This window comes from Cyanistes caeruleus, chromosome 9 (assembly GCF_971803275.1).
Source record: "Cyanistes caeruleus chromosome 9, bCyaCae1.hap1.1, whole genome shotgun sequence".
NCBI classification, from domain to species: Eukaryota; Metazoa; Chordata; class Aves; order Passeriformes; family Paridae; genus Cyanistes; species Cyanistes caeruleus.
This window is the reverse complement of record NC_141709.1, coordinates 7,440,310-7,450,595: the sequence shown is the minus strand read 5'-3', so window position 1 is coordinate 7,450,595 and position 10,286 is coordinate 7,440,310. Positions and strand designations below refer to the sequence as shown.

At 45.7% G+C, this 10,286-nt stretch overlaps 1 long non-coding RNA gene across 1 annotated transcript; it reads right to left on the bottom strand.

The window, feature by feature from the left end:
* Positions 1 to 804: 804 nt before the first annotated feature.
* On the bottom strand, positions 805 to 9,720 carry LOC147651483 (uncharacterized). The gene is made up of 2 exons (XR_015274090.1): positions 6,002 to 9,720; positions 805 to 5,446 (listed from the first exon to the last, which is right to left on the bottom strand). It is a non-coding gene; the product is annotated as an uncharacterized LOC147651483 (long non-coding RNA).
* Positions 9,721 to 10,286: the final 566 nt, after the last annotated feature.

The window sequence follows — 10,286 nt, the reverse complement described above, 5'->3', positions numbered from 1 at the left end:
GCACCAAGAGTGATGTTTGTGAGTCACAATTAAAGTTCTTTGAACTGGTCTTGCTGTGCTTTATGACCAGGAACCTGCAGGTGAACACACAGTTTCACTTTTAAGACCTGCTCCATAATTTAAGCCAGAGAAACATCTAACATGCACTTTCATGCATTTAGCAAAGACCTGGCTGCCTTCTTCCAGGAAAAATGCAGAAAAATAGAGAAACCTTCAATTTAAAGGGGATATTTTTAGAGATGCCTCATTCTGACATTTTTTTCATGATACTTTATTACTGCATTAACAACTTTAAAAGTCTTTTGAGCTACTTCATTCTATTTATCTAATTACCTGCCTTTCTTTTCTGGAACTAGTACTATAAAACACACTCCAAGCATTGGAATGAAGTCATTAATCAAATTGCAAATTTAACTGTCACAGGGAGCAACAAAAAATTGGCAAGAATAGATGGTGGGTGGTAGGAAAGTGTTTCTGGCAAAGCACGACTTGACTTGTGATGTTTTGCAAACAAAGCACAACTTCCTGCAAATTATTCCTCATCTCAGGTGTCTAGGTAGGAACAGAACTCTGCAAAAGTGGAGGTACTAAGTCTAAGAGCTTTTTACACTTAGGACATCATTAATTTTGGATGTACAGGGACCAAAAATGTAAAAGCAGGTGATTCCTGAGCCATAGAGTCAGTCTTCCCTGGACATTGAGCAGATCATATCCTGCCTCTCATGGACTAAGATACTGAAGCAGTGCTTTTCTGAGATACATTAGAAGAGTTTTTCTTCTATGCATCTATATATTTTTGAATGGTTTTTATTAATTTAAATGTCTTTGTTGTGTTTGTCCTTTTGCGTATTTGAGTAATATGAGTAAAATTTGAGTAAAAATGGCCAGTATGGTTAAGAGTTTTTGGGAACTAGCAAGCAAACACATGTAAGCATTCCATTTTCTTGGAAAATCAGGTTGAAAATTACCATTTTTGTTCTCCTATTTTGAACAGAATCAACCTCCATAAATATTACTGATTTTTATTGTGTTCTCAGTTCTGAGACACTCTCATTCTACCACCCTTGTTCTCTGCAACATCTTCTTCTACATCTAAACCCTGTTAACTGAAAGTCTGCATACCACATGTCTGGTGACAACTTACCAGCAAGAAGAAAGAAATATTTTTTTAATAATACCAAGGAAATTAATTTTTAACATTCAACCACTTTCCACAATCTTAGCCATCCACTCAGATTAAACATGCCCTACAATTTAAAAGGAAATCTATTCCAAGGGAGTTTCATTAATACACACCCTTCTCAGTTAATACAGTGCTCTGGAAGCAATATATTGAGCAATATCTGAGTGATTTGGTGCTGAAGTGTTAATCCTTTGGGAATGTCACGTTAATAGTCTTGTTTGGATTGAACATCATTCATCCAGAGCATGTCATTCACAATTCATTGCAGATATCTGATATCAGCAATTAATGGGGATGAATTGCTTAAAGCAAGCCCTGGGTGTATCATAGATCATTTTCCATCTCCTCAGGCAATAGAAGCTGTATGATACCAAGTCTGACTCCTCTAATTCTTAACCTAGTTTAGGTTAAACTGAATTTTGAAAAAATTGCAGAAGGTCTAGAAGAATCCTGGATTCATTCTACTACAACTCAGGAAGCAGTCTAGTGGAAATTCTAACTTTTGTTTTTTGTTTTGATCAAAAAATTTCTTGCTGAAAAAATTGGTAAAGAGAGAGAGATTTCCCAAAATGAGCCCTGGGTCTCCAATAAGATTGAACCACTGAGAAACTGGGCAGCCTGAGGGAGGGAGAGATGGGAGGAATGTATGAAAAAGGAAGAGACCTTTCAACTTGGAAATCATCCCTCCAAAATACCCACATTTATTGTCCAAAAGATTGACTAGCAGGCTGCTCCTTACTAGAGTTGTAACATTTTTATGCACCAGCGTTATGAAAGATTCAAGTTACATTTCCTGTCATCTTTCCTTGGTGGCTTTGATGCTAGCTTGCTTTAAAGTCAAATCAAAAGCATCAGAGGGGCAGTCAAAGGTCTGTTTTCTGTGTAAAGTCCTGTTTCCCAGCTGAAACAGTTCTGGGAGAGGCCTGGTATGATCCTCACTTTGAAGGGAGGGAAGCAGGAGTTCAGTTCTGAAGGGATCTCAAGTGCTGCTGTCCCCAGCGCAGCAGGGTCCTTCTGGTGTTTGGGGGCTGACCTCAACCACATTGTTTGAGTGAGCTGGGAAGTGGTGCCAGGTGGATGGTGGGATGATACAGAAAGCACAGATCAAAGGGGGATTCACACAGGGGCAGGCGGTGAGAAAAGGGTGGAAAGAGATGTGCAAAAAGGGATGGCAAAAGAGATTGGATGAAGTGGCTCCTGGTCTTTTCTCTGTCACAGAGAAGTAGAACTTCATTATGTTTTAGAGCTGGAAGCCAGACTTATGTTTTACACAAGATGGATGTGGATCTTTTGGATCAGGTCCAGAAAGGACTACACAGATCCACAAAGGGCTGGAGCCCCTCTGCTCTGCAGCCAGGCTGGGAGAGCTCGAGGTGTTCACCTGGAGAAGAGAAAGTTGTGGGGATAACTCAGAGCCCCTTCCAATGCCTAAAGGGGGTTTATAAAGAACAGCAAAAGGGATTTTTATGTGAGCAGATAGTGATATGGCATAGGGGGAATGATTTTAAACTAAAAGAAGAGAGATTTGTGCGGGACATTAGGAAGGAATTGTTCCCTGTGAGGGTGGGGAGGCCCTGGCACAGGGTTCCCAGAGAAGCTGGGGCTGCCCCAGAATCCCAGGAAGGTCAGAGATCCCTGCAAGACCAGGCTGAACTGGGCTTGAAGCAACCTGGGCTAGTGGAAGGTGTCCCTGCCCATAGCAGGGGTGGGACTGCCATAGAATGGGCTTTTAGATCCCTTCCATTCCAAACCCTTCTGGGATTCTAAAAAAACCAGATTTGACAGTATCAAAATGTTGTGGCACATTTGTCTTCTTTATCCTGTAAATATTACGTTGGTATGCTCTGTTACTCCTCAGTTCAGTTGGTTTGCCCCAAGTTGTACCTCCTCCCTGTTACAACCCTGCCTCTTCATCTAGAAAGTTCCCTATCCCCCCTCCCATTAACTGTCTATTCCTCCTTGTACCAGCCTCTTGCTCTAGAAAGTTACTTGTCAATCCATCCTTTTGTATAGGTCCCTGTTCTGGAATTCCCCTAATCCTTGACGCCCCATTGGTTTGTTTATTCTGCTCCTCTCCCCTGGAGTTCCTCATTGGTTTGTGTATTGTAAACCCCACCTTATGCTCCTCCCCAGTCTTCCCCTGGTTGGTTAAAATTTTGTACACTCCCCCTGAACCTCCCCCACCTCTATCCTTACTTCCACACTTAGCACTGACAGCCACATCATGTTGTAGAGCATTGCCTCTAAGCCGCATCTAGGGTCAGCCTGCTCCCGTGGTGTGTCCCACTCTCGGTGTGGTGTCGTGGTGAGCTAGCCTGACTCCAGCACCACGTTATCTGGCACCCTATGTGAGGTCCCCTTACTCGAGGACCCTACAGACAGACTGAGGTTTTCTAGAGCCTGGAAGGTCTGGCCATCAGGTGCCTCTGGTTGCAGCAGACTGGTTTCTGTCTGGTAGTGCTTCCAGAGGGGAGAGGCAGTCCTACTGCATCCAGAGGATCTCTCCTGTATGGAGGACCTTTCCTGCAGCACCCATCTACCAGACCTGGGAGAGGTAAATATCCCCCAGACTGGGCTGAGGGTACTTACTGCTTAAAAGGGAAGGCTTAGTTGTAGGGAGCACCCTGTCCCTTCGGTTGGTGTCATGGTTTTAAAGCAGTAACTAAAATTTACTAGAAAACTTATTTATTTCTTGCTGTGAGATATGGATTAGAACAAGAACAAAACAGGCTTAAAACTTAAAAGGAATAAAGAAAGGTTATTAACAAAACTACAAGAATAAGAACAGCAGAATAAACCTCTAGAAAACCCTTTTATCCCCCACTACCCACCATTCCTTTGTTCACGTGACAACATAGAGACAAAAAAAACTTTGGAACTTTGGTGTTTAAAACAGTCCCAATTCCTGCTTGAGTCTTTTCATCAGTCTTTTTAGAGAAACAGAAGTCGTCTTCTGCTAATCTATGGAGTTTCTCATAAGAAAACTATTTGTGTTATAGCTTTCTATTTCTCTGATGCCAGCTGCCTGGAAATTCTGTCATCAGTTCACTCCTCCCATTTCACATCACTCTGAGGTGTGTTATGGGTCAATGAGTCTAGGGATGTCATTTTTAAGGATGAGTTACTCAAAGGCAAAAGTTCTCTTCATCTGTCTCTGTGAGCTACCCTGGAAACAGTTTTCTCATTGCTTCTCAAGGCCTCAAATCTTAAACTATTACTTTGCCTCTCTCTGTTCCAGCACCTCACTGTATCACAATTACTCCACCTTTTGCTCAAAATCCACACTTTGAACACTCCATTCCTCCCTATATACTCTGTCATGAATTAAAGGAGTTTTTTCAGGACATTATTGTCCATTTCCATAGCTTTAACAGAAAAATATTTCAGCTTATAAAGCATCTCCTTATTTTCTCTTCCCCATCTAAAACTTAACTCTTTTCTTCACTGTCTTTGATGGTTTTATGGTATCTTCTTCATGTTGATTCTCTCTCTCTCCCTCTCTGTCTCTCTGGGAAAAAGGAGTAATCTGTACATTTTATTCAGGTAGTAAAAGAGTAAAAGTCTTGGAAAAGCTGCAAGAGTTCATGGTGTCAGGTTTCAGTTCATCAGCAGAAACTACAAACCAAGCCAGGCCAGGCCAGGCCAGCTCCATTTCTCTCTCCCCTCCCCTCCCCTCACTCTGCGGCCTTGTCCGGCCTGGAGCAGGGGGAGGATGCCAAGACAGAGCCTCGTTACCTTTTCAGAAGCCAGAAACCAAAGAGAGCAAGAGAACTCTGGCTTTACATCTTAAGGTGGTGTTCACAAGTTGATCTCACTCCTCAATGGTTAAAACCACCGCCAATTCTCAGAAATGACTGATAATTGGTCAGGAGAAAAGACTCCCATCAGCCACCAGCAGCTTCAACTTCCTTAGCTCCCAAAGCTGTCTTAAAGGTAAAGTCACCCCATGACAGTTGGTCTGTGGACCCTTAAGTTTTTTAAGTTCCTTTTGCTGCGGGGGAGGGCAGATTCTGTTGTGCTGATCTAGGTTGCAATATTGCCCGGTCTTAGAATGGGTGCAAAGTTACCAGCACAACAGAGGGGATCTTTTTCCAAGTTGTGGGTATCCTAGAGGGTAGGAAGAGAAAGTTTTCAAGAGGGTTGGTTAAGCAGTTTGTTCAGTGGCTTTTTCTCCACTTTCCAAGGGTGTCTCTCAAAGATATAACCACCATCTTTTTTCAGGATGCAGTGGGAAGAAAATGGAGAGTTAAGTGGCAAGGGAGACTGTAGGAGACGCTTTCTGGGGACGGTCAGAGACACGGCAAAGACCTCTATAATTGAGTTAAGTGTTAGAAGTTTATTTCAGGGCGTGGGGTAGAGAGGTAGAGAGAGAACAAGAGTGGGCAAGAGAGAGGGCAAGAGAGACGGAAAAAAAGAGCAAGAGAAAAAAGAAAGGAGAGAAAAGAGAGAGACGGGAAAAAAGAGACCGAGCTCTTCTATACCACTACTTATATAACCTATACCTTTGAATATTCTATTTCTTAACTAACCAATCTTTCTAAGTATACTAATATAGTAACATTTGTGTACAACCTATAGAAATCGCTATTTTTGCATATTTTTAGTTATCTCAGGGTCCTTCAGACCTTTCCTTATAAGGCTGGGATGAGGGGTCTCAGCTTGGTTTTATTGCAGGAAAGAATGCGTTCTGGCATACCAGCCCGGTTGGTTTCTTTGAATTATTCAAATCGTGCTATCATTTGTATTTCTTCCTTAGCCTTTCTGGCTACAAAATCATATTTATAATTTCTTTCTAATTCTACCTTCCCAACAGGAGACACCTCAGTCGATAAATTATTTTCACTGTTGCGATTCAATTGGTTTAGAAAAAAGGAAAGTGGAGGGACAGACCAAACAAATGGCCCTCCCCAGTTCCTCTGTCTGTCAAACCTAAACCCTTGTCCCCTACACCAGGAGGTCTGCGTGGAGCAGCCCACCATGAAGTGCAGGAGAGCTACTGACTCCCTGGCTCCCTGCAGCCTCAAGGGTACCCTTGGCCTGACAGCGACGGCTGTGCTGTCAGGGGACCCCTCCCTGAGTCCCTCTTCCCCAGTTTTAAATCGCTCTGTTCAAATCCAAGTTAATACCCCAAATTCCCTGGTTTATCCTAGAACATTCCCTGCTCCACAAGATGCTTCTCAGGAGGCACAAGATGGTGGTGGCCACATGGCTTGGTGCCTCCCTTGTGCTTCTTCTTCGCATAATCCCTTTCTCCCCGTTCCTCCCTCCCTTTCCTGTCCTAACCCTTTCCTCTCCCTGACTCCACCCTTTTCTCTGGCTCCACCCCAAATTCCCATCAGAGTTAATGCCTCCCCTTCCAGTTGTTTCCCCACCCCTGATCCCTCCTCCTTCTTGTGTAGGTCCGCCCCTCTTCCAACTTCCAGTTCCCACCCTTCTCCTTCCAGTTCCCATGACATCAGGACCAGGGAACTGGAACCTGGAACAGGAGGCCATTCCCTTTGCTGCACTGGTGCAATATAGTTGGCTATGAGGGGTCCACAGTTGACAACCTTTTGATTACCAAAATAAAAAAGAGCTCTGTAAAGCACAGAAAGAGTTCAGGAGAAATGGTATTTTATGGGTCTTTTAAAGGCTCTTTTCCTCAAATGTGCTAGTTCCTGCCAACCTCAGTGATTTATTTTCATGTCTCCTTACCTCATCAGAGTATCTGTTGTGGGAAGGGATGTGGAAGAGGCTGTTGCAGGAGCTCTTTCCTGAGCTGTTGCAGAGCCAAGATTGGGTGATTGATGCAGATAATAACAATGTTTCACTGGACCACCTCAGCGGCAAGGGGGAGTAGAAGCAGGCCTACAAAATAGCAGAGAAAATCCTGCAGCCTGTATTACACCACATAAAAAGAGCTACAGAAAAGGTTTTTGGTTTAATTCCATCCAGGGCCCCAGTCAAAATTATATTCATTTAAACAATTGCCAAATTAAGCCTTTCTAGATTTTTTATAGACAGGCTTCGGGTGGCAGTGGAAGATCAGGTGGAAGGTCAGCAACTTCAAGACCAAGTTATGGCAGACGTAGCACAGACTAATGTCAATGAGACCTGCAGGAGGATTATCCAGGCCCTGCCATTCCAACCACTGCTGACTCTTGACCTAATGACAGCAGCATGTACCAAGAGAGCCACCACCCCAGAGCCACAACGGAGAGGTCTTGAGAAAACACTTGAGTGCAGCACCTGCTGTAAGACCACCAGGACCACCATGCTGCTGGATCTGCAGGGAGGAAAGACACTTAGCTCAGGGTTGTCCAAGAAAGCAACTCCAAAGGAACATTCAACTTCCAGGGGGGGAAGTGGGCAACAGCCTCAAAAAAACTAAAGGGGGAGCACGGGCCTGCCTCACACGAGGACAGAAATGAGGCAGGTCATGGCTGGAACCAGGAGGGGGTGTGGAAGCCACATGCACCATTCATGCTGTGTACCACCAAGCCAATTTAACCTCAGCTGCTTTAAGTGACCTCTTAGCAGAGGAAGCAACCAGAAAGGCAGCACTAAAAAACCATGCTGCCGTTGACTTTCTCCTCCTCGCACATTGCCACAGGTATGAGGAGTTTGAGGGACCCTGCTGCTTGAACTGAACATCCAAAAGCAAAAGCATCCATGCATTGATTGAGAAACTCCATGATCTGCTAGAAACATCAAGCAGAAAACTGAAGACTGGCTCAGCAACACCTTTAAGAGATTGTCAGGATGGCTGATTTCAATTGTAAAAACTGTTTTGTTGACATTATTATTTGTATTCTTAATGTCCATTGCCTGAACCATTCTGAGAAAAGTTATTACAAAGACCATCAACAATACCATCTCTTCCACCCCTGAAGTTAACACAGCTGAAGTGCACACAGAACAATCATGGTGGGGAAATGTGTACCCCAACTCAGAATAGATACCCCAGGATCATGCAACTTTTACCACCCCCGGCTTGTTTTTGCCAGGGGTAGCACTGGGTAGGCTTTAAGCTACCCAGTGGTTTAGGTTTCTAACCTAAACCATTCTGGGATTTTGAGATTCCATGACTCAGCTCCATAGCACAAGGATTGGTGCTGGAGGAGCTCAGCACTCACCTCAGTGAGCTGCAGGTCCCCTTTGCCTGAGTCCAGGAGGATTTTCCCTTTGCCTTTTGAACACCCTGGCAAACACAGAGCCTTTCAGGCCACACCATTCCCCTCTGTGTGAGCACCAAGAGATTCACAGCCTCGCAAGGCTGGGCTGCCGCCCCGTGTGCTGCAGCTCCTGCGAGGCCTGGTCAGGGAGCCCGGGCAGCTCTGCACAGATCTCCTGGCCATTGCTCATTTGGGAGCAAGCAGGAGCCTGAGGCTGCAAACACAAACCAAGCAGCTGCTTTGCTGTGAACCCAAGGACAGGCAGTGTCCAGCGTGGCAGACTGTGGGATCCTGCAGTTTTAGCTGGAGAATGGGGGTTGCCAAGCATGTGTCCTCTCAGGCTCGGTGTCTCTGTAGATTTTCAGTGAGGCAGCAAGAGCTGCATTTGCAAATGCATTTTAGTGCTGCAGCACCTCTGGGGGCACCTGACACAGCGAGTGGGATCCAATCTCCTGGCAGGAAAATCACTGTGAGCCTCTCAACAAGTTCCACAAAACAGCCTGGGAGCTGCTCCCCTGCAGAACAGGGAGCTCTGCAAAATCTACTTGGCATGGCTGGGAGCACTTCTTCCTGCACAGATCCTACAGCATGATCTCTGTGCCAGGGCAGCTCTCTAGGAGGAGAAATGCACACTAAAAAGGGACTTTTCCATCAAACAAACGCCTTGTGCCACAAGTCACAAGGACTTGGTGTCCCCACATCCCTCCCAGCCCAGGCAGCGCCTTTCTCCTCTGCCCCACACAGCACACACTGCACCGCCCCAGCAACCAAAAGGCCTCAGCCTTCTGGATAGACCCCCAAATCAATGACCACAGCACAATGAAAACAATGAACACTTGACATTTGGTGAGGAGGGAAGAAGTCACCCACAGAGATGATTTTTCTGAGAGGGGCTGCTAAGAGCTTCCTCTAGCACAAACCAACAGCTGGCTACTTCTGAGAATTGACAATCTCTCAAACCATTTAAAAGCTGTGTCTGCCTCTGTGAGATTCACATTTTAAAGATGGGCAAACCCGGGAAATCTATCTCTTGGCTTCTTTTTGTCTTTTGAAGACAAATCTGGCTGACCCGGTGCAGCACATCCTGTGCTGCCGGGCTGGGCTGGCCCTATGAGGCCTGGCTGAGATTTTCTGCCCCCTGAGGAGTGGTGAGTGGGCTGCTGAGCCCCTCACCAGGGAATCCAGCAGGCCTTGCCCCGGCAGGTGGCTGGGGTCCCTTCCTGGCAGGTCCGGGCCCCTTCCCCATGGAGTCTGCCAGTCCTTTTTCCAGTGACACTGCTGGGCCATGCCAACCAGAGGCTCTGTGGGCTCTGGAAGCAGCCCCAAGGCCAGGAACAGCTGGGGCCTGGGGGTGGCCACTGCCCGACTGTTCCAGGAGTGACCACGTGGCCAGGGCTGCGGGGCTGAAGAAATCAACATGACCAGGACAATGACACGTGGCCATTGCTGCCTTGGCATGGCTCACAATGAACTTTATATGTTTAGCCGCTTTTAGCCAGCCATGCTGCAGAGAGAAGGACAAAAACAACAGCAGCAGCTTGTCTTGTTTTCGGCGCTCCGCATGAAGAAAAGCACTGAGTGGAGCTGGCGGCCAGCATGGCTCACATGGTGTCAGCAGAGACCACTCGACCAGCAGCAAGAGGCACGGTGAACAATCTGCCAGATGCGCAGCCTGGATGAGATCAACTTTTCAGCACTGTGGAACTCTATAGAAACTGTTTCTGTTGATAAAGCTTGAGAACAAATGCACCTATGAACACCAATTCTATCCCTAATCAGTAAAAGGAAAGGGTGAAGACACATGAAGAAACAACATAGGACACTGAGGTTAGTAGAGAAGGAGTCAAATTCTGGTTAGGAGGGGATGGAGGAAATGCCTTGGTCTTAGGCTGGAATTGTCTTTGTAAGGCTATGATGAAGGTATACTTCTGATATATCAGACTTCACTT